General features: G+C 44.1%; 1 long non-coding RNA gene across 1 annotated transcript in view; it reads right to left on the reverse strand.

Annotated features, from left to right (window-relative positions):
* The window catches only part of LOC125963371 (uncharacterized), a 1,420,724-nt gene that overhangs the window by 1,261,447 nt on the left and 133,081 nt on the right, over window positions 1-26,196 (reverse strand). The window lies entirely within an intron of this gene.

Here is a 26,196-nt window from a genome sequence, read left to right on the forward strand (position 1 = left end):
GACTTCAAAGGGTCTTCATTTGTTCACCAAACCTCTCCAATCCTATCACTGCTGCGTTTATGCCCCTGTACTCACGCTTGATTCTCTTTCAGAGACATAGCAATCCATAAGTTTTAAGATACTTACTAGTCAGGTACATTATTAGGCGTTTAATAAGGGGTTTTGAGTCCATTTCGTTGAGCAAGGAGTAGCCCTTGTCTATTACATATTTGGCTTAAGGAACTTTATCTGTGCTCATTTCAATCTCTGGTTTTATGCAGCACCCCAACTCACCTTTCCCCTTAAGCAAGCATAAGTTGGTTTTCTAAATTTGAGACCCTGTTCTGTTTTGTAATCCAGTTCCTGTGTAGCCAAGTTTACACTCCGTGTATTAGTGTTATCTTATGATGTTTCTTTTTCTGTGTGACTTATTTCAGTTAGAATCATCATACCTGAATCCACTCTATGCTTTACAGGCCTGATGACATAGATTTCATTGCTGAGTGATATTGTATTGTACGTAAGTACCACAACTTCTTTATCCATTTTTTACTTTCTGCGATATTGAACTTGTACCATAAACGAGGTTCTTGTAAACAGAGCCATCCGAAACTTTTGGGTGGCTGTGTCTTTTTGATTTTAATTTCCCTAAGCTATAGGACCATAAGTGGAAGTGCCCTAGGCTCTGTTCATCTGTTTTTTAGATGTTTCAGGAAACACCATACACTTCTCCCGAGTGGCTGTTGGCAATTTACATCCCGCCCATCAGCATAACAGGGCTCCCAGTTCTCCATGGCCTGTCCTGCCTTTATGGATTTTACACTTTTTTCAGATGGCCCTTTTGACCGTGGGGAAGTGAGACTTCATTGTAGTGCAGATTTCCTTTGCAAGCTTGCTTGCTTGGCCAAAAAGTGCATATGCGTTTTTTCCTGAATATATTCAGGAAAAAACGCATACGTCCTTTTTGGCCAAGTGCATCATTGTCGACGTTCTGCCTCTTTTCCTATGCTTTAAATGCAATTCCAGTCTACCTCCTGAAATCGGTTTCCTGCAATTCTGCCCCGCTTTCAAGTCCTCTTGGCAGCCTTACTTCAGTATATTTTTGGACGATAGCTGTCATTTATTACTCTGCAGGTTTGTGAATTACAGTGCCCCTGAACTCCTTTCTTCAAATTGCTTTCTTGTGAGCTGGCAGCAACACCGCAGGATTGCTTCAGGCCCTAATCTGATTCCGACATGGCACGCTGAGCCTTTGGTTAATTCCTCTTCGTGGTGGGAAATGAGAGTTAAATTTGCCCGTCCAGACACCTCCAGCTAGTCTCTCATTGGTTCTCCCTATTCCTGTTAATCTTCCGCGGAATTTGCAACCTGGGCCAAACAGGAGGTTAAAGGCACTGACTCTCCAATTCAGGAGAGTGTTAGTAAAGCGTCTGGAATGTTGCACCCGAGTACCAGGGGACGAGAACTGAGACATATTGGAACACGTCTCCCGATCACACGGTTGATCATACTCTGGGTTCCACATGCATGTTTTAGCTGAAGGAAGAATCCCTTAAACCTGGAGAGTTGAGACCCGTGGAATGGGTACCATGCAATATGACTTCAAAGGGTCTTCATTTGCTCACCGAACCTCTCCAATCCTATCACTGTTGCGTTTATGCCCCTATACTCACGCTTGATTCTCTTTCAGAGACATAGCAATCTTTAGGTTTTAAGATACTTACAAGTCAGGTACATTATAAGGTGTTTAACATGGGGTTTTGAGTCCATTTCGTTGAGGAAGGAGTAGCTCTTGTCTATTACATATTTGGCTTAAGGAACTTTATCTGTGCTCATTTCAATCTCTGGTTTTATGCAGAACCCCAACTCACCTTTCCCCTTAAGCAAGCATAAGTTGGTTTTCTAAATTGGAGACCCTGTTCTGTTTTGTAATCCAGTTCCTGTGTAGCCAAGTTTACATTCCGTGTATTAGTGATATCTTATGATGTTTCTTTTTCTGTGTGACTTATTTCAGTTAGATTCATCATACCTGAACCCACTCATTTTCTGCTACGGGCCTGATGACATAGATTTCATTGCTGAGTGATATTGCATTGTACGTAAGTACCACAACTTCTTTATCCATTTTTCACTTTCTGCGATATTGAACTTGTACCGTAAACGAGGTTCTTGTAAACAGAGCCATCCCAAACTTTGGGGTGGCTGTGTCTTTTTGATTTTAATTTCCCTAAGCTATTGGACCATAAGTGGAAGTGCCCTAGGCTCTGTTGCTTTGTTTTTTAGATGTTTCAGGAAACACCATACACTTCTCCCCAGTGGCTGTTGGGAGTTTACATCCCGCCCATCAGCATAACAAGGCTCCCAGTTCTCCATGGCCTGTCCTGCCTTTCTGGATTTTACACTTTTTTCAGATGGCCCCTTTGACCGCGGGGAAGTGAGACTTCATTGTAGTGCAGATTTCCTTTGCAAGCTTGCTTGGTTGGCCAAAAAGGGCGTATGCTTTTTTTCCTGAATATATTCAGGAAAAAACAAATACGCCCTTTTTGGCCAAGTGCATCATTGTCGACTTTCTGCCTCTTTTCCTATGCTTTAAATGCAATTCCAGTCTACCTCCTGAAATCGGTTTCCTGCAATTCTGCCCCGCTTTCAAGTCCTCTTGGCAGCCTTACTTCAGTATATTTTTGGACGATAGCTGTCATTTATAACTCTGCAGGTTTGTGAATTACAGTGCCCCTGAGCTCCTTTCTTCAACTCGCTTGCCTGTGAGCTGGCCGCAACACCGCAGGATTGCTTCAGGCCCTAATCATGTTCTGGCACGGCACGCTGAGCCTTTGGTTAATTCCTCTTCCTGGTGGGAAATGAGAGTTAAATTTGCCCGTCCAGACACCTCCAGCTAGTCTCTCATTGGTTCTCCCTATTCCTGTTCATCTTCCGCAGAAATTGCAAACTGGGCCAAACAGGAGGTTAAAGGCACTGACTCTCCAAGTCGGGAGAGTGTTAGTAAAGCGTCTGGAATGTTGCACCCGAGTACCAGGGGACGAGAATGGAGACATATTGGAACACGACTCCCGATCACACGGTTGATCATACTCCGGGTTCCACATGCATGATTTAGCTGAAGGAAGAATCCCTTAAACCTGGAGAGTTGAGACCCGTGGAATGGGTACCATGCAATATGACTTCAAAGGGTCTTCATTTGCTCACCGAACCTCTCCAATCCTATCACTGCTGCGTTTATGCCCCTGTACACACGCTTGATTCTCTTTTGGAGACACAGCGATCCATAGGTTTTAAGATACTTACTAGTCAGGTACATTCTTAAGCGTTTAATATGGGGTGTTGAGTCCATTTCGTTGAGCAAGGAGTAGCTCTTGTCTATTCCATATTTGGCTTAAGGAACTTTATCTGTGCTCATTTCAATCTCTGGTTTTATGCAGCACCCCAACTCACCTTTCCCCTTAAGCAAGCATAAGTTGGTTTTCTAAATTTGAGACCCTGTTCTGTTTTGTAATCCAGTTCCTGTGTAGCCAAGTTTACATTCCGTGTATTAGTGATATCTTATGATGTTTCTTTTTCTGTGTGACTTATTTCAGTTAGAATCATCATACCTGAATCCACTCATTATGCTGCTATGGGCCTGATGACATAGATTTCATTGCTGATTGATATTGCATTGTACGTAAGTACCACAACTTCTTTATCCATTTTTCGCTTTCTGTGAAATTTAACTTGTACCGTAAACGAGGTTCTTGTAAACAGAGCCGTCCCAAACTTTGGGGTGGCTGTGTCTTTTTGAGTTCAATTTCCCTAAGCTATAGGACCATAAGTGGAAGTGCCCTAGGCTCTGTTGCTTTGTTTTTTAGATGTTTCAGGAAACACCATACACTTCTCCCCAGTGGCTGTTGGGAGTTTACATCCCGCCCATCAGCATAACAAGGCTCCCAGTTCTCCATGGCCTGTCCTGCCTTTCTGGATTTTACACTTTTTTCAGATGGCCCCTTTGACCGCGGGGAAGTGAGACTTCATTGTAGTGCAGATTTCCTTTGCAAGCTTGCTTGGTTGGCCAAAAAGGGCGTATGCTTTTTTTCCTGAATATATTCAGGAAAAAACGCATACGCCCTTTTTGGCCAAGTGCATCATTGTGGACGTTCTGCCTCTTTTCCTATGCTTTAAATGCAATTCCTGTCTACCTCCTGAAATCGGTTTCCTGCAATTCTGCCCCGCTTTCAAGTCCTCTTGGCAGCCTTACTTCAGTATATTTTTGGACGATAGCTGTCATTTATAACTCTGCAGGTTTGTGAATTACAGTGCCCCTGAGCTGCTTTCTTAAACTCGCTTTCTTGTGAGCTGGCCGCAACACCGCAGGATTCCTTCAGGCCCTAATCTGGTTCCGGCACGGCACGCTGAGCCTTTGGTTAATTCCTCTTCCTGGTGGGAAATGGGAGTTAAATTTGCCCGTCCAGACACCTCCAGCTAGTCTCTCATTGGTTCTCCCTATTCCTGTTCATCTTCCGCGTAATTTGCAAACTGGGCCAAACAGGAGGTTAAAGGCACTGACTCTCCAAGTCGGGAGAGTGTTAGTAAAGCGTCTGGAATGTTACACCCGAGTACCAGGGGATGAGAACTGAGACATATTTCAACACGTCTCCCGATCACACTGTTGATCATACTCTGGGTTCCACATGCATGTTTTAGCTGAAGGAAGAATCCCTTAAACCTGGAGAGTTGAGACCCGTGGAATGGGTACCATGCAATATGACTTCAAAGGGTCTTCATTTGCTCACCGAACCTCTCCAATCCTATCACTGCTGCGTTTATGCCCCTGTACTCACCCTTGATTCTCTTTCAGAGACATAGCAATCTTTAGGTTTTAAGATACTTACTAGTCAGGTACATTATAAGGTGTTTAACATGGGGTTTTGAGTCCATTTCGTTGAGCAGGGAGTAGCTCTTTTCTATTCCATATTTGGCTTAAGGAACTTTATCTGTGCTCATTTCAATCTCTGGTTTTATGCAGCACCCCAACTCACCTTTCCCCTTAAGCAAGCATAAGTTGGTTTTCTAAATTTGAGACCCTGTTCTGTTTTGTAATCCATTTCCTGTGTAGCCAAGTTTACATTCCGTGTATTAGTGATATCTTATGATGTTTCTTTTTCTGTGTGACTTATTTCAGTTAGAATCATCATACCTGAATCCACTCATTATGCTGCTACGTGCCTGATGACATAGATTTCATTGCTGAGTGTTATTGCATTGTATGTAAGTACCACAACATCTTTATCCATTTTTCACTTTCTGTGATATTGAACTTGTACCGTAAACGAGGTTCTTGTAATAAGAGCCATACCAAATTTTGGGGTGGCTTTGTCTTTTTGATTTTAATTTCCCTAAGCTATAGGATCATAAGTGGAAGTGCCCTAGCCTCTGTTGCTTTGTTTTTTACATGTTTCAGGAAACACCATACACTTCTCCCGAGTGGCTGTTGGCAATTTACATCCCGCCCATCAGCATAACAAGGCTCCCAGTTCTCCAACGCCTGTCCTGCCTTTCTGGATTTTACACTTTTTTCAGATGGCCGTTTTGACCCGGCAGAAGTGAGACTTCATTGTAGTGCAGATTTCCTTTGCAAGCTTGCTTGGTTGGCCAAAAAGGGCGTATGCGTTTTTTCCTGAATATATTCAGGAAAAAACGCATACGCCCTTTTTGGACAAGTGCATCATTGTCGACGTTCTGCCTCTTTTCCTATGCTTTAAGTGCAATTCCAGTCTACCTCCTGAAATCGGTTTCCTGCAATTTTGCCCCACTTTCAAGTCCTCTTGGCAGCCTTACTTCAGTATATTTTTGGACGATAGCTGTCATTTATAACTCTGCAGGTTTTTGAATTACAGTGCCCCTGAGCTCCTTTCTTCAACTCGCTTTCTTGTGAGCTGGCCGCAACACCGCAGGATTGCTTCAGGCCCTAATATGGTTCCGGCACGGCACGCTGAGCCTTTGGTTAATTCCTCTTCCTGGTGGGAAATTAGAGTTAAATTTGCCCGTCCAGACACCTCCAGCTAGTCTCTCATTGGTTCTCCCTATTCCTGTTCATCTGCCACAGAAATTGCAAACTGGGCCAAACAGGAGGTTAAAGGCACTGACTCTCCGAGTCGGGAGAGTGTTAGTAAAGCGTCTGGAATGTTGCACCCAAGTACCAGGGGACGAGTCCTGAGACATATTGGAACACATCTCCCGATCACACGGTTGATCATACTCTGGGTTCCACATGCATGATTTAGCTGAAGGAAGAATCCCTTAAACCTGGAGAGTTGAGACCCGTGGAATGGGTACCATGCAATATGATTTCAAAGGGTCTTCATTTGCTCACCGAATGTCTCCAATCCTATCATTGCTGCATTTATGCCCCTGTACACACGCTTGATTCTCTTTCAGAGACATAGCAATTCATAGGTTTTAAGATACTTACTAGTCAGGTACATTCTTAGGTGTTTAATATGGGGTGTTGAGTCCATTTCATTGAGCAAGGAGTAGCTCTTGTCTATTACATATTTGGCTTAAGGAACTTTATCTGTGCTCATTTCAATCTCTGGTTTTATGCAGCACCCCAACTCACCTTTCCCCTTAAGCAAGCATAAGTTGGTTTTCTAAATTTGAGACCCTCTTCTGATTTGTAATCCATTTCCTTTATACCAAGTTTACATTCCGTGTATTAGTGATATCTTATGATGTTTCTTTTTCTGTGTGACTTATTTCAGTTAGAATCATCATACCTGAATCCACTCATTATGCTGCTACGGGCCTGATGACATAGATTTCATTGCTGAGTGATATTGCATTGTACGTAAGTACCACACCTTCTTTATCCATTTTTGGCTTTCTGCGATATTGAACTTGTACCGTAAACAAGGTTCTTGTAAACAGAGCCTTCCCAAACTTTGGGGTGGCTGTGTCTTTTTGATTTTAATTTCCCTAAGATATAGGACCATAAGTGGAAGTGCCCTAGGCTCTGTTGCTTTGTTTTTTAGATGTTTCAGGAAACACCATACACTTCTCCCCAGTGGCTGTTGGCAATTTACATCCCGCCCATCAGCATAACAAGGCTCCCAGTTCTCCATGGCCTGTCCTGCCTTTCTGGATTTTACACTTTTTTCAGTGTTCCTTTTGACCTGGGGGAAGTGAGACTTCATTGTAGTGCAGATTTCCTTTGCAAGCTTGCTTGGTTGGCGAAAAAGTGCGTATGCTTTTTTTCCTGAATATATTCAGGAAAAAACGCATACGCCCTTTTTGGCCAAGTGCGTCATTGTCGACGTTCTGCCTCTTTTCCTATGCTTTAAATGCAATTCCAGTCTACCTCCTGAAATCGGTTTCCTACAATTCTGCCCCGCTTTCAAGTCCTCTTGGCAGCCTTACTTCAGTATATTTTTGGACGATAGCTGTCATTTATAACTCTGCAGGTTTGTGAATTACAGTGCCCCTGAGCTCCTTTCTTCAACTCGCTTTCTTGTGAGCTGGCCGCAACACCGCAGGATTGCTTCAGGCCCTAATCTGGTTCTGGCATGGCACGCTGAGCCTTTGGTTAATTCCTCTTCCTGGTGGGAAATGAGAGTTAAATTTGCCTGTCCAGTAACCTCCAGCTAGTCTCTCATTGGTTCTCCCTATTCCTGTTCATCTTCCACAGAAATTGCAAACTGGGCCAAACAGGAGGTTAAAGGCACTGACTCTCCAAGTCGGGAGAGTGTTAGTAAAGCGTCTGGAATGTTGCACCCGAGTACAAGGGGATGAGAACTGAGACATTGGAACACGTCTCCCGATCACACGGTTGATCATACTCTGGGTTCCACATGCATGTTTTAGCTGAAGGAAGAATCCCTTAAACCTGGAGAGTTGAGACCCGTGGAATGGGTACCATGCAATATGACTTCAAAGGGTCTTCATTTTCTCACCGAACCTCTCCAATCCTATCACTGCTGCGTTTATGCCCCTGTACACACGCTTGATTCTCTTTCGGAGACATAGCGATCAATAGGTTTTAAGATACTTACTAGTCAGGTACATTCTTAGGCGTTTAATATGGGGTGTTGAGTCCATTTCGTTGAGCAAGGAGTAGCTCTTGTCTATTACATATTTGGCTTAAGGAACTTTATCTGTGCTCATTTCAATCTCTGGTTTTATGCAGCACCCCAACTCACCTTTCCCCTTAAGCAAGCATAAGTTCGTTTTCTAAATTTGAGACACTGTTCTGTTTTGTAATCCATTTCCTGTGTAGCCAAGTTTACATTCCGTGTATTAGTGATATCTTATGATGTTTCTTTTTCTGTGTGACTTATTTCAGTTAGAATCATCATACCTGAATCCACTCATTATGCTGCTACGTGCCTGATGACATAGATTTCATTGCTGAGTGTTATTGCATTGTATGTAAGTACCACAACATCTTTATCCATTTTTCACTTTCTGTGATATTGAACTTGTACCGTAAACGAGGTTCTTGTAATAAGAGCCATACCAAATTTTGGGGTGGCTGTGTCTTTTTGATTTTAATTTCCCTAAGCTATAGGATCATAAGTGGAAGTGCCCTAGCCTCTGTTGCTTTGTTTTTTACATGTTTCAGGAAACACCATACACTTCTCCCGAGTGGCTGTTGGCAATTTACATCCCGCCCATCAGCATAACAAGGCTCCCAGTTCTCCAACGCCTGTCCTGCCTTTCTGGATTTTACACTTTTTTCAGATGGCCGTTTTGACCCGGCAGAAGTGAGACTTCATTGTAGTGCAGATTTCCTTTGCAAGCTTGCTTGGTTGGCCAAAAAGGGCGTATGCGTTTTTTCCTGAATATATTCAGGAAAAAACGCATACGCCCTTTTTGGACAAGTGCATCATTGTCGACGTTCTGCCTCTTTTCCTATGCTTTAAGTGCAATTCCAGTCTACCTCCTGAAATCGGTTTCCTGCAATTTTGCCCCACTTTCAAGTCCTCTTGGCAGCCTTACTTCAGTATATTTTTGGACGATAGCTGTCATTTATAACTCTGCAGGTTTTTGAATTACAGTGCCCCTGAGCTCCTTTCTTCAACTCGCTTTCTTGTGAGCTGGCCGCAACACCGCAGGATTGCTTCAGGCCCTAATCTGGTTCTGGCATGGCACGCTGAGCCTTTGGTTAATTCCTCTTCCTGGTGGGAAATGAGAGTTAAATTTGCCCGTCCAGACACCTCCAGCAGGTCTCTCATTGGTTCTCCCTATTCCTGTTCATCTGCCGCAGAAATTGCAAACTGGGCCAAACAGGAGGTTAAAGGCACTGACTCTCCCAGTCGGGAGATTGTTAGTAAAGCGTCTGGAATGTTGCACCCGAGTACCAGGGGACGAGTCCTGAGACATATTTGAACACGTCTCCCGATCACACGGTTGATCATACTCTGGGTTCCACATGCATGATTTAGCTGAAGGAAGAATCCCTTAAACCTGGAGAGTTGAGACCCGTGGAATGGGTACCATGCAATATGATTTCAAAGGGTCTTCATTTGCTCACCAAATGTCTCCAATCCTATCATTGCTGCATTTATGCCCCTGTACACACGCTTGTTTCTCTTTCGGAGACATAGCAATTCATAGGTTTTAAGATACTTACTAGTCAGGTACATACTTAGGCGTTTAATATGGGGTGTTGAGTCCATTTCGTTGAGCAAGGAGTAGCTCTTGTCTATTCCATATTTGGCTTAAAGAACTTTATCTGTGCTCATTTCAATCTCTGGTTTTATGCAGCACCCCAACTCACCTTTCCCCTTAAGCAAGCATAAGTTGGTTTTCTAAATTTGAGACCCTGTTCTGTTTTGTAATCCAGTTCCTGTGTAGCCAAGTTTACATTCCGTGTATTAGTGATATCTTATGATGTTTCTTTTTCTGTGTGACTTCTTTCAGTTAGAATCATCATACCTGAATCCACTCATTATGCTGCTACGGGCCTGATGACATAGATTTCATTGCTGAGTGATATTGTATTGTACGTAAGTACCACAACTTCTTTATCCATTTTTCACTTTCTGCGATATTGAACTTGTACCATAAACGAGGTTCTTGTAAACAGAGCCATCCGAAACTTTTGGGTGGCTGTGTCTTTTTGATTTTAATTTCCCTAAGCTATAGGACCATAAGTGGAAGTGCCCTAGGCTCTGTTCATCTGTTTTTTAGATGTTTCAGGAAACACCATACACTTCTCCCGAGTGGCTGTTGGCAATTTACATCCCGCCCATCAGCATAACAGGGCTCCCAGTTCTCCATGGCCTGTCCTGCCTTTCTGGATTTTACACTTCTTTCAGTGGCCCTTTTGACCGGGGAGAAGTGAGACTTCATTGTAGTGCAGATTTCATTTGCAAGCTTGCTTGGTTGGCCAAAAAGGACCTATGCCTTTTTTCCTGAATATATTCAGGAAAAAACAAATACGCCCTTTTTGGCCAAGTGCATCATTGTCGACTTTCTGCCTCTTTTCCTATGCTTTAAATGCAATTCCAGTCTACCTCCTGAAATCGGTTTCCTGCAATTCTGCCCCGCTTTCAAGTCCTCTTGGCAGCCTTACTTCAGTATATTTTTGGACGATAGCTGTCATTTATAACTCTGCAGGTTTGTGAATTACAGTGCCCCTGAGCTCCTTTCTTCAACTCGCTTTCTTGTGAGCTGGCTGCAACACCACAGGATTGCTTCAGGCCCTAATCTGGTTGCGGCACGGCACGCTGAGCCTTTGGTTAATTCCTCTTCCTGGTGGGAAATGAGAGTTAAATTTGCCCGTCCAGAAACCTCCAGCTAGTCTCTCATTGGTTCTCCCTATTCCTGTTCATCTTCCGCAGAAATTGCAAACTGGGCCAAACAGGAGGTTAAAGGCACTGACTCTCCAAGTCGAGAGAGTGTTAGTAAAGCATCTGGAATACTGCACCCGAGTACCAGGGGAGGAGAACTGAGACATATTGGAACACGTCTCCCGATCACACGGTTGATCATACTCTGAGTTCCACATGCATGTTTTAGCTGAAGGAGGAATCCCTTAAACCTGGAGAGTTGAGACCCGTGGAATGGGTACCATGCAATATGACTTCAAAGGGTCTTTGTTTGCTCACCGAACCTCTCCAATCCTATCACTGCTGCGTTTATGCCCCTGTACACACGCTTGATTCTCTTTCGGAGACATAGCAATCTATAGGTTTTAAGATCCTTACTAGTCAGGTACATTCTTCGGCGTTTAATATGGGGTGTTGAGTCCATTTCGTTGAACAAGCAGTAGCTCTTGTCTATTACATATTTGGCTTAAGGAACTTTATCTGTGCTCATTTCAATCTCTGGTTTTATGCAGCACCCCAACTCACCTTTCCCCTTAAGCAAGCGTAAGTTGGTTTTCTAAATTTGAGACCCTGTTCTGTTTTGTAATCCAGTTCCTCTGTAGCCAAGTTTACATTCCGTGTATTAGTGATATCTTATGATGTTTCTTTTTCTGTGTGACTTATTTCAGTTAGAATCATCATACCTGAATCCACTCATTATGCTGCTACGGGCCTCATGACATAGATTTCATTGCTGAGTGATATTGCATTGTACGTAAGTACCACAACTTCTTTATCCATTTTTCGCTTTTTGTGATATTGAACTTGTACCGTAAATGAGGTTCTTGTAAACAGAGCCGTCCCAAACTTTGGGGTGGCTTTGTCTTTTTTATTTTAATTTCCCTAAGCTATAGAACCATAAGTGGAAGTGCCCTAGGCTCTGTTGCTTTGTTTTTTAGATGTTTCAGGAAACACCATACACTTCTCCCTAGTGGCTGTTGGCAATTTACATCCCACCCATCAGCATAACAAGGCTCCCAGTTCTCCATGGGCTGTCCTGCCTCCTGGATTTTACACTTTTAACAGATGGCACTTTTGACCCGGGGAAGTTAGACTTCATTGTAGTGCAGATTTCTTTTGCAAGCTTGCTGGTTGGCCAAAAAGGGCGTATGCGTTTTTACCTGAATATATTCAGGAAAAAACGCATACACACTTTTTGGCCAAGTGCATCATTGTGGACGTTCTGCCTCTTTTCCTATGTTTTAAATGCAATTCCTGTCTACCTCCTGAAATCGGTTTCCTGCAATCCTCCCCACTTTCAAGTCCTCTTGGCAGCCTTACTTCAGTATATTTTTGGACGATAGCTGTCATTTATAACTCTGCAGGTTTGTGAATACAGTGCGCCTGAGCTCCTTTCTTCAACTCGCTTTCTTGTGAGCTGGCCGCCACACCGCAGGATTGCTTCAGGCCCTAATCTGGTTCCGGCACGGCACGCTGAGACTTTGGTTAATTCCTCTTCCTGGTGGGAAATGAGAGTTAAATTTGCCCGTCCAGACACCTCCAGCTAGTCTCTCATTGGTTCCACCTATTCGTGTTCATCTTCTGCAGAAATTGCAAACTGGGCCAAACAGGAGGTTAAAGGCACTGACTCTCCAAGTCGGGAGAGTGTTAGTAAAGCGTCTGGAATGTTGCACCCGAGTACCAGGGGACGAGAACTGAGACATATTGGAACACGTCTCCCGATCACACGGTTGATCATACTCTGGGTTCCACATGCATGCTTTAGCTGAAGGAAGAATCCCTTAAACCTGGAGAGTTGAGACCCGTGGAATGGGTACCATGCAATATGACTTCAAAGGGTCTTCATTTGCTCACCGAACCTCTCCAATCCTATCACTGCTGCGTTTATGCCCCTGTACACACGCTTGATTCTCTTTCAGGGACATAGCAATCCATACGTTTTAAGATACTTACTAGTCAGATACATTCTTAGGCGTTTAATATGGGGTGTTGAGTCCATTTCGTTGAGCAAGGAGTAGCTCTTGTCTATTACATATTTGGCTTAAGGAACTTTATCTGTGATCATTTCAACCTCTGCTTTTATGCAGCACCCCAACTCACCTTTCCCCTTAAGAAAGCATAAGTTGGTTTTCTAAATTTGAGACGCTCTTCTGTTTTGTAATCCAAGTCCTGTGTAGCCAAGTTTACATTCCGTGTATTAGTGATATCTTATGATGTTTCTTTTTCTGTGTGACTTATTTCAGTTAGAATCATCATACCTGAATCCACTCATTATGCTGCTACGGGCCTGATGACATAGATTTCATTGCTGAGTGATATTGCATTGTACGTAAGTACCACAACTTGTTCATCCATTTTTCACTTTCTGCGAAATTGAAATTGTAACGTAAAGGAGGTTCTTGTAAACAGAGCCGTCCCAAACGTTGGGGTGGCTGTGTCTTTTTGATTTTAATTTCCCTAAGCTATAGGACCATAAGTGGAAGTACCCTAGGCTCTGTTGCTTTTTTTTTACATGTTTCAGGAAACACCATACACTTCTCCCGACTGGCTGGTGGCAATTTACATTCCGCCCATCAGCATATCAAGGCTCCCAGTTCTCCATGGCCTGTGTTGCCTTTCTGGATTTTACACTTTTTTCAGATGGCCCTTTTGACCAGGGGGAAGTGAGACTTCATTGTAGTGCAGATTTCCTTTGCAGGCTTGCTTGGTTGGCCAAAAAGGGCGTATGCGTTTTTTCCTGAATATATTCAGGAAAAAACGCATACGCCCTTTTTGGCCAAGTGCATCATTGTGGACGTTCTGCCTCTTTTCCTATGCTTTAAATGCAATTCCAGTCTACCTCCTGAAATCGGTTTCCTGCAATTCTGCCTTGCCTCCAATGCCTCTTCATAGCCTTACCTCAATATATTTTTTGAAAATAGTTGGCCTTTATAACTCTGCAGGTTTTTGAATTGCAGTGGCCCTTAGCTCCATTTTTCTGCTCTTATTTTTGTGATCTTGCCTCATAACCACAGGATTCCTTCAGGCCCTATTCTTCTTCTGGGGCACCTTGCTGTGCCTTTGGTTTATTCTTCTTACTGATGTGAAATTAGAGTGCTCATTGAAACTGCTACAGCTAGTTTCTCACTGGTTCCCCCTATTCCCATTCATCCTCCGCACTAACTGCAGACTGTGCGATACCAGAATTTAAAGGCATTGACTCTCCATGTGGGGATATTGTTAGTAAAGTGGCTGGAATGTCGATCCGGAGTCCCAGGAGAGGAAAAATGAGGTGCGTTTTAGAAACCTTTCCCGATCATATGGTATACCAGTCGCTGGGTTTCCCAAGCATGGTTTAGCTGTAGGAAGATTCCCTTCAAGCTGGATTTTTGGGACCCTTGGAATGAGTAGCATGAAGTATTGCATTAAACTTTTGGCAGTTGCTCACCAAAGCTCACCAATCCTCTCAGCCCCAAGTGTGCAGCCTTATGTCTTATCCAGCTGTGGGTTTATATGTGGTCAATCCAGGTTGCATCACAGCCCCTGAGCAAATTTTGTAAGAATTTTTCTCTCTTTCATTGTTTCTGCATTTTGTTTTTAAAATTTATTTCTATAATGGGGTTTAGCTCATTTTCACTGCTGTGTTTGTGCCACTCTGCACACACTTGATTCCCTTATGGAGATATATCAATACATGGGTTTTAAGATTCTTATTACTCAGATATATTTCTCTGCGGTATATAGGGTGTGTTGAGGCCAGTTCATTGAGCAAGGTGTAGATCTTGTCTAATATCTATTTGGTTTATTGAACGGTATCTGTGCTAATTTCAAACTCTGGTTTAATGCATCACCCCACCTCTCCTTTCCCCTTAAGCTGACATAAGTGTGTTTTCTAAATGTGAGACACTGTTCTGTTCTGTAATTCCTTTCTTGTGCAGCCATATTTACCCTCCCTCTATAAGTGATATCTTATGATATGTTTCTTTTTCTGTTTGACTTATTTCAAGTAGTATTATCGGACCTAAATCCACTCTTTATCCTTCTACTAGCCTTATTACATTGATTTCATGGTGAAGAGATATTCCATTGTACATAAGTACCACATCTTCTTTATCCATTGTTCTCTTTCCTGGGATATTTAAGGTGTACTGAAGTTGAGGTTCTTGTAAACAGAGTAGCCCTAAACTGTGGTGTGCTTTTGTCTTGTTGATTTTTAGACTTCCCTAGATATACTTCCATGATTGGAAGTGTCCTATGCTCTGTAGCTCTGTTTTTTAGATGATTTAGGAACCACCATACACTTCTCCAGAGTGGCTCTCGGCAGTTCACACACTGCCCATCAGCGTATAAAGGCTCCCTGTTCTCCATGGCCTGTCCTGCATTTCTGGTTTTTACAATTTTTTAGGATGGCCCTTTTGACTGGTGGGAAATGAGACTTCTTTGTTGTGCACATTTGCATTGCTTGCTTGCTTCGTTGCCCATAAAGTGCGTATGCGTTTTTTCCTGGATGTAATCAGGAAAAAACGCATACGCCCTTTTGGGCCAACTGCATCATTGTCGAAATTCTGCCGCTTTTCATGTGCTTTAAAGACGAGTCCAATCTATCTCTTGAAATCTGTTTCTTGCAATTCTGTCTTGCATTCAGATCCTCTTCTTTGCCTTACCTCAACATATTTTTGGACGTTAGTTTTCATTTATAACTCTGCAGGTTTGTGAATTGCAGTGACCCTGAGCTCCATTTTTTAAGTTGCTGTTTTGTGAGCTAGCCTCAAACCCACAGGATTGCTTCAGGCCCTATTTTGGCTCCGGCGAGGCGGGCTGAGCCTTTTTTCAATTCTTATTCTTAATGGGAAATTAGAGTGATATGTGCCCGTCCAAACCCCTACAACTATTCTCTCATTGGTTCCCCCTCTTCCCGTTCATCCTCCTCACAATTTGCAAAATGTGTGAAACAGAAGTTGAAATGTGCTGATTCTCCAAGTGGGGAGATTCTAAGTAACGTGGCTGGAATGGTGAACAGGAGCACCAGGAGAGGATAAATGAGCTGCATTTTAGACACATCTCCCGATCACATGGTGTACAGTCCTCTGGGTTTTCCATGCATGTTTTAGCTGTAGGAAGATCCCTTGAACCTGCAGATTTGGGACCCATTGAATGGGTACCAGGTAGTATTACTTTAAAGGGTGTGCATTTCCTCACCCAACCTCACATTTCTCTTAGTGCAAACAGTTTCCAGCCTTATGTCTCATCCTGCTGTGGGTCTAGATGTGTTCAATCCATGTTGCATCACCGTCCCTGAGGAAAAGTTGTAAGAGGTTTTCTCTGTCTCTATGTCGTTTATTTTTTTCAATTTATTACTATATTGGTTACAGCTGATTTTCAAAGCTCTGTTTCTTGCTGCTGTACATCCACTTGATTCACGTACAGAGAGACATCAGTAAATTCTTTTTCAGATTCTTACCAGTCGTATATATTCTTTTCCGGTGACTTGAGTGTGCTGAGTGCAGTTCTTTTAGCTACCGTGTGGGCTTTGTTGATTATCAGTTTGGTATTTGGAATGGTATCTTTGCTAATTTCAACCTCCTGGATGATGCCTCACCCCTCCCCACCTTTCCCGTTTAGCAGCCTTATGCGTGTTTTCTACATATTTGACTATGTTTTTGTTTTGTAATTTATTTCATGTGTAGCCATTTTGGATTCCACCTTTAAGTGATATCTTATGATATGTGTCTTTTTCTTTTTGAATTATGTCACTTAGAAAGATCATACGTAACTCCTCCGGAGTTGTTACAACTGGCCATATTTCATTGATTTCCAGGCTGAATAATATTCCACTCTACCTAAGTACCACATCTCTATCCATTTTTTCCCTCCAGAGACATTTAAGTTATATCCTAGTTGAGGATCTTTTAAACAGAGAGGGGGTAAACATTGGGGTGCCTGTGTCCTCTCAATTTTTGTTTTTCCCAAGATATACGCCCATGAGTGCAAGTGCCCTATGCTCTGTAGCTCATTTTTTAGATGGTTTAGTAAACACAATACACTTCTCCAGAATGGCCGTTGGCAATATACATTTCCACTATAAGTCTCACAGGGCTCCCTCTTCTCCTTGCCCTGTCCTGCATTTCTGTTGTTTACGCTTTATGAGGATGGCTCTTCTGACTGATGTGAAGTGATATCTTTTGTAGTATTGACTTCCAGTGCCCACCTGTTTGCTTGGCTAAAAAAGTGTATGCCCTTTTCTTGAATATATACAGAAAAAAACGCATACACCCTTTTTGGCCAACTGCAATGTTGGCAATGTTCAGCTCCTTTTCTTGTGCTTAATGGCGAGTCCTTTCTACCTCTTCAAATCCCTTTCCTGCCATTCTCCCTTGCTTACAAGTCCTTTTCTCTGACTTTCCTCAAGACATTTTTCAGTGATGGATATTTTCAACTCTGCAGTTTCGTGAATTTTACTGCCCCTGAGTTCCATTGTTCAACTTGTGTTTATGGGAACTGGCCACAAAGCAGCGGGATTTCCTCAAGCCCTATACTGTTTCCATGGGCAACCCTAGCCTTTGGTCAGTTCGTCTTCCTGATTGGAAATTAGAGTGACATGTGCCTGTCTGAACACCTAGGACTTGTCTCTCATTGTTCTTCATCCTTCCGCTTCATCCTCTGGACAAATTCCAAACTGTACACAACAGGATGTTGACAGTGCTGACATCTCCAAGTGGGGAGACTGTTAGTAAAGACGCTGGAGGGGTGAACCCGAGCACCAGGAGATGAGGAGATGAGATGCCTTTTCCAAACTCTTCCCGATCAGACGGTATACCATCCTCTGGGTGTGACAGACATGTTTTAGCAGTAGGAAGAGTCCCATTCATGTAAGGAGAACATCAGGGCTTTTTGAAAATCAGTGTCTCCCCGAAACACAAACTGGGGAATTTTTTAAGCTACGGCTACACATATGTTCATTAAGGGCCTTGGGAAGTAGGCAGAGTCCAAACTTTAGATGATTGAAGTCTTCAGGGTCAGAAGCACTCACCACCAGCTTCCCTTAGGTTACACTTTAACTGTCATTGATAGATGATGTCAATAAAAATATCTATTCTTTTTCAGATTATTTCCCCTTATAGCTTATTGCAAAATGTTGAGTGTATTTCCCTGTGCTATACAGTAGTTCCTTGTTGATGATCTATTTTATACATAGCAGTGTGTATGTGTTAATCCCAAACTGTTAATTTATCCCTCCTCCCACCTTTCCCCTTTGGTAATAATAAATTATAAGATTTTATACTTCTCAGAAATGGGGGAGCTGAAAGAGAGGTATCATTTTCAATGGAAAAGCATTTAAAACAAGATTGAAGCTTTAACCAAGATTATTAGATGTACATCCTTGGAAAGAAATCACTTCGTTTCTCTAATATTGACCTGACAAATAAGACAAACCTTTTCACTGAACTTGCTTATAATAAAGTGATGGAAATATCAAATGGAAGTGTTAGAAACATCTTATTTTACCCGAGCCTTATACACTGTTCTATGTTAACTACAGTTTGGCTCACACATCTGTTCATTGAGGTTACAATAGTCTCAATTTCTGTTACTGATCCTCCAGAGTGGACCCCAACAAGTGTCCCCCTGCCCAGTGTCATTGGGGCCAACAGATCGAGACTGAGTTTGGTTCACAAGCAAAGGAAACTTTATATTTTGATCAGAGAATGGAGAGGGGAGAGCATGCACTACCCCCTGGGCTGTGGGCTGGGCTGCTGTGTAGAGATCCTGTCAGAGTCAGTGGGAGGGAGGGGGCGGAGCTCTCGAGGGCCAGGTTGGCTGCAGCTCAGGCTCTGTATCGCGGAGTCTGCACTGGGCCCCAGGAGCTGAGGTGTCGTCCCAGCCATTCTGCACTAGGAAATCTGGTCTGAAGTGCCGGGTGTGGAACCTCTGCATGCGGGACCCTAGGAGCACATGAAATTAGACAAAGCACAAAGGATAAAAACGGTTAGTCTTGACTTTATTGCCCAGATTCTATTTTTATCTCCCAGGGATTTTTAATGGGCTTTGCTGGGGACAAACCCCTCCTCTGCCTTTTGTCCCATTCCTCATTCTTGGAGTGCTGAGGGTGCAGACCCTTCTTCTGTAACTGCTGAGTGCTGAGTTGGGAGCCCTCATACCCGGGGGCGAGGGTCAGAGCTTCTCCCCAGCAGCCTCCAGGTGACGTTGATTGTCCCCAGGCCCCCTGCCTCCCTGCTCGTCCACCTGAGCTCCAGCATTGGAAGTGTTATAGATTCTAATGACCTTTAAGGGTCCAGGAAAGAGATGTGCAGAGACGCTGTGGGGGCCGGTTTCACCCCGCCCCACATTTGTTCAGCCACCTTAGGCTGACCGTTTCTGCCCGCCTAGATGCTCTGACCAGTAGTCTGCGCTTTCTTCAATTAGGCCCCTGAATTAACGTACAAACAGCACCAGGTGTCAGAGCCCTGCCCGCTCAACTCCCAGACAGTCCAGGGTCAGTGGTGATCAAGGACCATGATGGCCACTGAGTCAACAGCCTTTTGAAGTAAACAGGAGTCCAGCCAGTCTTATTGGCCACCATCATCACGGTGTCTGTAGGCTTTTCTATGGTGACAGTGTGATATACGGTTCCCCCGCCAAGATTATTAGCTCCCCTCTGGGTGCAGTAAGTCCTGCAAGCAGTAGTCTACTCTTTTGGGACACACTCTTGTTGTTTTATGAGAGAAACTCCAGGTCAAGTGATGTTCACATGAGTCGTCATGGTGCCCTGTTGCCCCCGGTTATCTCTCTGGATGTTGAAGTTGGAAGGCCTCCTCACTCGAGGTTGGTGTGCCCACAGAGCGAACCCTGAAACTTCAGGGCATGGTTGGTGGTTAGGATCACCACGTGGGGTCCTTTTCCCTTAGGAGGGAGGTGGCCTTTGGGGCTGCTGATTTCCAGGTTTTTAGATACCGCCAGTATCTTGGCCAGATGTGGCAGTTGGCCAAGCCCCTTGGTGACTGTAGTTTATCCTACCTGGATGGCATTCTTGCATTGTTCCATTTCAAGTGGTCCCAGTTTTTGCACTAATTCTCCAATGGCGATTCACCTTTCACTGGGAATGTAAAGGTCAAAGGGTTTAGCTAAATTAGGGAGTTCCAGGGCAAGTGTCTGAATTGACTGCTCTTTCCATTCTTGAAAGGCCACTTCTGGATTCTATTCAACAGGATCATCATCTTTTCCTTTCAGTGTTTCATATAGAGGCCCAGCTAGTAGACTGTAGTTAGGGATCCAGAAGCAGCAAACCCTGGTCTCCCCAAGAACCCCTAAGCTGTCTTCTAGTTTTAGAAAGGGGTAAGGCTGAAAATGGTTTCTTTCCTTTCCTGGGATGGGCTTCTCCGACCTTCTGTGAGAATGAAGCCCAGGCAGGTCACCGCAGTCTGTGATATTTGAGCTTTTTCTTGGACAACTTCTATCCTTTATTGGCTTGGTAGTTCAGAGGCCTCCTTAGTAGGGCTGGTGATCAGAATGTCGTCTGTGTACTGAAGGAGCGTTTCCTTTTCCAGAGGTAGAACTTTTAGGTCTTTAGCTAAGCTTTCCCCAAAGATGGTGTGGGAATTTTTGCACCCTTGGGGCAAGACGGCCCGGAAGTATTGTTTTAGTTGTATGTTGAGTCCTGCCACTCACAAGCCAAAATTTCTTGTGACTCTGGGACTAATGGAATACAAAAGAAGGCATCATTGAAGACTAATACAGAATACCATGTCCTGGTGGTTGGTAGAATGACCAGCAGGGTGTAGGAATTAGGAGCAGCTGGAGGTATATCCTCGGTGGCTTCACTGACTGTCCTGACATCCTTTACCAGGTCCCCAGCAGCCCATGGGGCTCTCGTGGTCAGACCAATCCCAGAATATGGAGCTCACCTGGGCAGGTACCCCACCCCCACCCCAGCCCACGGGGCTCTCGTGGTCAGGCCCCTCCCAGGATACAGAGCTACCCTTGCAGGTACCGTGGCAGGGCTGGGCACACAGGAACCGTGCACATAGCCCTCATTGCAGAGCACCCCCAGCTCACCTGTCGCTCAGAGCTGACACAGAGCACCTCAGAGCAGGACTTGAACTAACAAACAGCAGCTGCGACAGGTCTGTGACCCTGGGCATCACTCTGTGCGGCCTCCCTCCACCTGGTCTTCCAGAGACTTCCACTGCACCCGGGGCACCAGGCCTCTGTCTCCAACCACCACCCACCCCTCCTCTCCCTGACTCCTGGGTTCCTCTCATTAGGAGAGGGTTTTCTTGAAGTTGTCTCCCACTCATGGGCCAGATAAAATGATTAGAAAACAAGCCAAAGCTGCAGCCCCTTGTCTATCCTGACTCTCAGGAGCCCACACCTGTTCCTTGGACCTGGCCGGTTCAGCAAGTTCCATTTTCTGCAACTGTGAGCCCCTGAGGGGTGATGATTGGCTGACCTGGGCAGCCTTACCGTGCCGGCCAGCCCTCCCCAGGTGTGCCTGGGTTGAGATCAATATAAATACCACTCCAGGCAGCAAGAGGCCCTGCAGCCGTGCCTGACGCCATTTTCTCTGCCCTGTCAGCAGTCTCGGGGCTGGGCTGGTGGGAGGGAGTGAGAGGCCACGGCTTTGTGGGTGGCCCAGTGTGAGTGGGGCTCTGCTGGACTTTCTGCAGCAGTTGCCAGGCTGCCACCTGCTAAAGAAGAGGATGTGTCACCTATACCTGCTGCTGGAATTTCTCCCTGGGCAGAGGTGAGGAAGGAAAGAAGCAGTGGGGGCAGGGACAGGATGGGTATCTCAGGCAGGGAAATGGAAATCTTCCAGAAGAGCACCCAGGGCCAGGACCATCCTGGCTGGCCTGCAGGCACCAAGTCGGCCGGCATGCTGTCACTTGTGTGGCTCTATGGCCCTTCCTCTAGGCTTTCAAGTCCTTGTATATATTCAGGTGTTTTACCTGGGACGGGTGGGAATAGTTCAGCAGCAACTGGCCTGGGGCTCAGCTCACGTTTACTCACAGATGCCTCGGCACGGTGCCCCAGCTTTGCAATGAGGACGCTTGTTGCGTGGGGGCTGCTGGCTGAATGGGAGACGATTCCCCACCACTGACCAACTTCAGAATTGTTTACAACTGGAGCAAGTGCCCTGATACGGTTTTCCTCTGTGGAACTGGTGGGTTCTGTGTTTTTTTTCTCTTTTTCGTTTTTGGTTCAAGGTAGATTTTATTCCTCTTTTTTGTATTTACAGATATAAGCATGGAAATAATTTATTCATATAAATACATGTATGTGAAGGGAATAATTGTTTTTTCTGTTTTATTTTTTAAATTTTATTTCTTTTTAATTTTGAATTTTATTTTATATTTTTATACAGCAGGTTCTTATTGGTTACCTATTTTATACGTATAAATGTATACATGACAATCCCAGTCTCTCAACTCCTCCCACCACCACCCCCCCAACAGCCTTCCACCCTTGTTGTCCATACGTTTGTTGTCTACATCTGTTGCTCTATTTATGCCTTGCAAAATGGTTAACCTGTACAGTTTTTCTAGGTTCCACATATATGCATGAATATACAAGATTTGTTTTTCTCTTTCTGACTTACTTCACTCTGTATGACACTCTCTAGATCCATTGACGTCTTGACAAATGACCCAATCATTCCTTTTCATGGCTTAGTAATATTCCATTTTATATATGCCACAGCTTTATGCATTCGTCTGTCTGTGGGCATTTAGGTTGCTTCCATTACCTCGATATTGTAAAGAGTGAGGCAATGAACATTGCGGTGAATGTCTCTTTTTGATTTATGGTTTTGTCTGGGTATATGTCCAGAACTGGGATTGCTGTATCATATGGTAATTCTACTGTTAGTATCTTAAGAAACTCCATATTGTTCTCCATAGTGACTGTATCAATTTATATTCCCAACAATAGTGGAAGAGGGTTCCTTTTCTCCACACCCTTTCCAGCATTTTTTGTTTGTAGATTTTCTGATGATGCCCATTCTACCAGGTGTGAGGTGATACCTCATTGCTGAGTCCATTTCCTTGAGAAAGGGGTAGGTCTTGTCTATTAAATATTTGGCTTATGGAACGGTATCTGTGCTAATTTCAAACTCTGGTTTTATGCAGCACCCCAACTCACCTTCCCACTTAAGCAAGCATAAGTTGGTTTTCTAAATTTGAGACCGTGTTCTGTTTTGTAAATCAGTTCATGTGTAGCCAAGTTCTCATTCCATGTATTAGTGGTACCTTATGATGTTTCTTTTTCTGTGTGACTTTTTTCACTTAGAATCACCGTGCCTCAATCCACTCATTATGCTGGTACGGGCCTGGTGACATAGTTTTCATTGCTGAGAGGTATTCTGTTGTATGTAAGTACCGCAACTTCTTTATCCATTATTTGTTCTCTGGCATATTTAACTTGTGCTGCAGAAGAGGTTCTTGTAAACAGAGCCGTCCCAAACTTTGGGGTGCTGTGTCTTTTTGATTTTAATTTCCCTTATCTATAGGACCATAAGTGGAAGTGCCCTAGGCTCTGTTGCTTTGTTTCTTAGATGTTTCAGGAAACACCATACACTTCTCCCGAGTGGCTGTTGGCAATTTACATCCCGCCCATCAGCATAACAAGGCTCCCAGTTCTCCATGGCCTGTCCTGCCTTTCTGGATTTTACACTTTTTTCAGATGGCCCTTTTGACCGGGGGGAAGTGAGACTTCATTGTAGTGCAGATTTCCTTTGCAAGCTTGCTTGGTTGGCCAAAAAGGGCGTATGCGTTTTTTCCTGAATATATTCAGGAAAAAACGCATACGCCCTTTTTGGCCAAGTGCATCATTGTCCACGTTCTGCCTCTTTTCCTATGCTTTAAATGCAATTCCAGTCTACCTCCTGAAATCGGTTGCCTGCAATTCTGGCCCGCTTTCAAGTCCTCTTGGCAGCCTTACTTCAGTATACTTTTGGACGATAGCTGTCATTTATAACTCTGCAGGTTTTTGAATTACAGTGCCCCTGAGCTCCTTTCTTCAACTCGCTTTCTTGTGAGCTGGCCGCAACACCGCAGGATTGCTTCAGGCCCTAATCTGGTTCCAGCACGGCATGCTGAGCCTTTGGTTAATTCCTCTTCCTGGTGGGAAATGAGAGTTAAATTTGCCCGTCCAGACACCTCCTGCTAGTCTCTCATTGGTTCTCCTTATTCCTGTTCATCTGCCGCAGAAATTGCAAACTGGGCCAAACAGGAGGTTAAAGGCACTGACTCTCCAAGTCGGCAGAGCATTAGTAAAGCGTCTGGAATGTTGCACCCGAGTACCAGGGGACGAGAACTGAGACATATTGGAACACGTCTCCCGATCACATGGTTGATCATACTCTGGGTTCCACATGCATGTTTTAGCTGAAGGAAGAATCCCTTTAACCTGGAGAGTTGAGACCCGTGGAATGGGTACCATGCAATATGACTTCAAAGGGTCTTCATTTGCTCACCGAACCTCTCCAATCCTATCACTGCTGCATTTATGCCCCTGTACACATGGCTGATTCTCTTTCGGAGACATAGCAATCCATAGGTTTTAAGATACTTACTAGTCAGGTACATACTTTGGCGTTTAATATGGGGTGTTGAGTCCATTTCGTTGAGCAAGGAGTAGCTCTTGTCTAATACATAAGTGGCTTAAGGAACTTTATCTGTGCTCATTTCAATCTCTGGTTTTATGCAGCACCCCAACTCACCTTTCCCCTTAAGCAAGCATAAGTTGGTTTTCTAAATTTCAGACCCTGTTTTGTTTTGTAATTCAGTTCCTGTGTAGCAAGTTTACATTCCGTGTATTAGTGATATCTTATGATGTTTCTTTTTCTGTGTGACTTATCTCAGTTAGAATCATCATACCTGAATCCACTCATTATGCTGCTACGGGCCTGATGACGTAGATTTCATTGCTGAGTGATATTGCATTGTACGTAAGTACCAAAACTTCTTTATCCATTTTTTGCTATCTGCGATATTGAACTTGTACCGTAAACGAGGTTCTTGTAAACAGAGCCGTCCCAAATTTTGGGGTGGCTCTGCCTTTTTGATTTTAATTTCCCTAAGCTATAGGACCATAAGTGGAAGTGCCCTAGGCTCTGTTCCTCTGTTTTTTAGATGTTTCAGGAAGCACCATACACTTCTCCCCAGTGGCTGTTGGCAATTTACATCCCGCCCATCAGCATAACAAGGCTTCCAGTTCTCCATGGCCTCTCCTGCCTTTCTGGATTTTACACTTTTTTCAGATGGCCCTTTTGACCGGGGGGAAGTGAGACTTCATTGCAGTGCAGATTTCCTTTGCAAGCTTGCTTGGTTGGCCAAAAAGGGCGTATGCGTTTTTTCCTGAATATATTCAGGAAGAAACACATACGCCCTTTTTGGCCAAGTGCATCATTGTGGACGTTCTGCCTCTTTTTCTATGCTTTAACTGCAATTCCAGTCTACCTCCTGAAATCGGTTTCCTGCAATTCTGCCCCGCTTTCAAGTCCGCTTGGCAGCCTTACTTCAGTATATTTTTGGATGATAGCTGTCATTTATAACTCTGCATCTTTGTGAATTACAGTGCCCCTGAGCTCTTTTCTTCAACTCGCTTTCTTGTGAGCTGGCCGCAACACCGCAGGATTCCTTCAGGCCCTAATCTTGTTCTGGCACGGCCCGCTGAGCCTTTGGTTAATTCCTCTTCCTGGTGGGAAATGAGAGTTAAATTTGCCCGTCCAGACACCTCCAGCTAGTCTCTCATCGGTTCTCCCTATTCTTGTTCATCTTCTGCAGAAATTGAAACTGGGCCAAAGAGGAGGTTAAAGGCACTGACTCTCCAAGTCGGCAGAGCGTTAGTAAAGCGTCTGGAATGTTGCACCCGAGTACCAGGGGACGAGAACTGAGACATATTGGAACACGTCTCCCGATCACATGGTTGATCATACTCTGGGTTCCACATGCATGCTTTAGCTGAAGGAAGAATCCCTTAAACCTGGAGAGTTGAGACCCGTGGAATGGGTACCATGAATATGACTTCAAAGGGTCTTCGTTTGCTCACCGAACCTCTCCAATCCTATCACTGCTGCGTTTATGCCCCTCTACACATGCTTGATTCTCTTTCGGAGACATAGCAATTCATAGATTTTAAGATATTACTAGTCAGGTACATTCTTAGGCGTTTAATATGGGGTTTTGAGTCCATTTCGTTGAGCAAGGAGTAGCTCTTGTCTATTACATATTTGGCTTAAAGAACTTTATTTGTGCTCATTTCAATCTCTGGTTTTATGCAGCACCCCAACTCAGCTTTCCCCTTAAGCAAGCATAAGTTGATTTTCTAAATTTGGGACCATGTTCTGTTTTGAAATTCAGTTCCTGTGTAGCCAAGTTTACATTCCGTGTATTAGTGATATCTTATGATGTTTCTTTTTCTG

Source organism: Orcinus orca, unplaced genomic scaffold (assembly GCF_937001465.1).
Source record: "Orcinus orca unplaced genomic scaffold, mOrcOrc1.1 scaffold_57, whole genome shotgun sequence".
NCBI classification, from domain to species: domain Eukaryota; kingdom Metazoa; phylum Chordata; class Mammalia; order Artiodactyla; family Delphinidae; genus Orcinus; species Orcinus orca.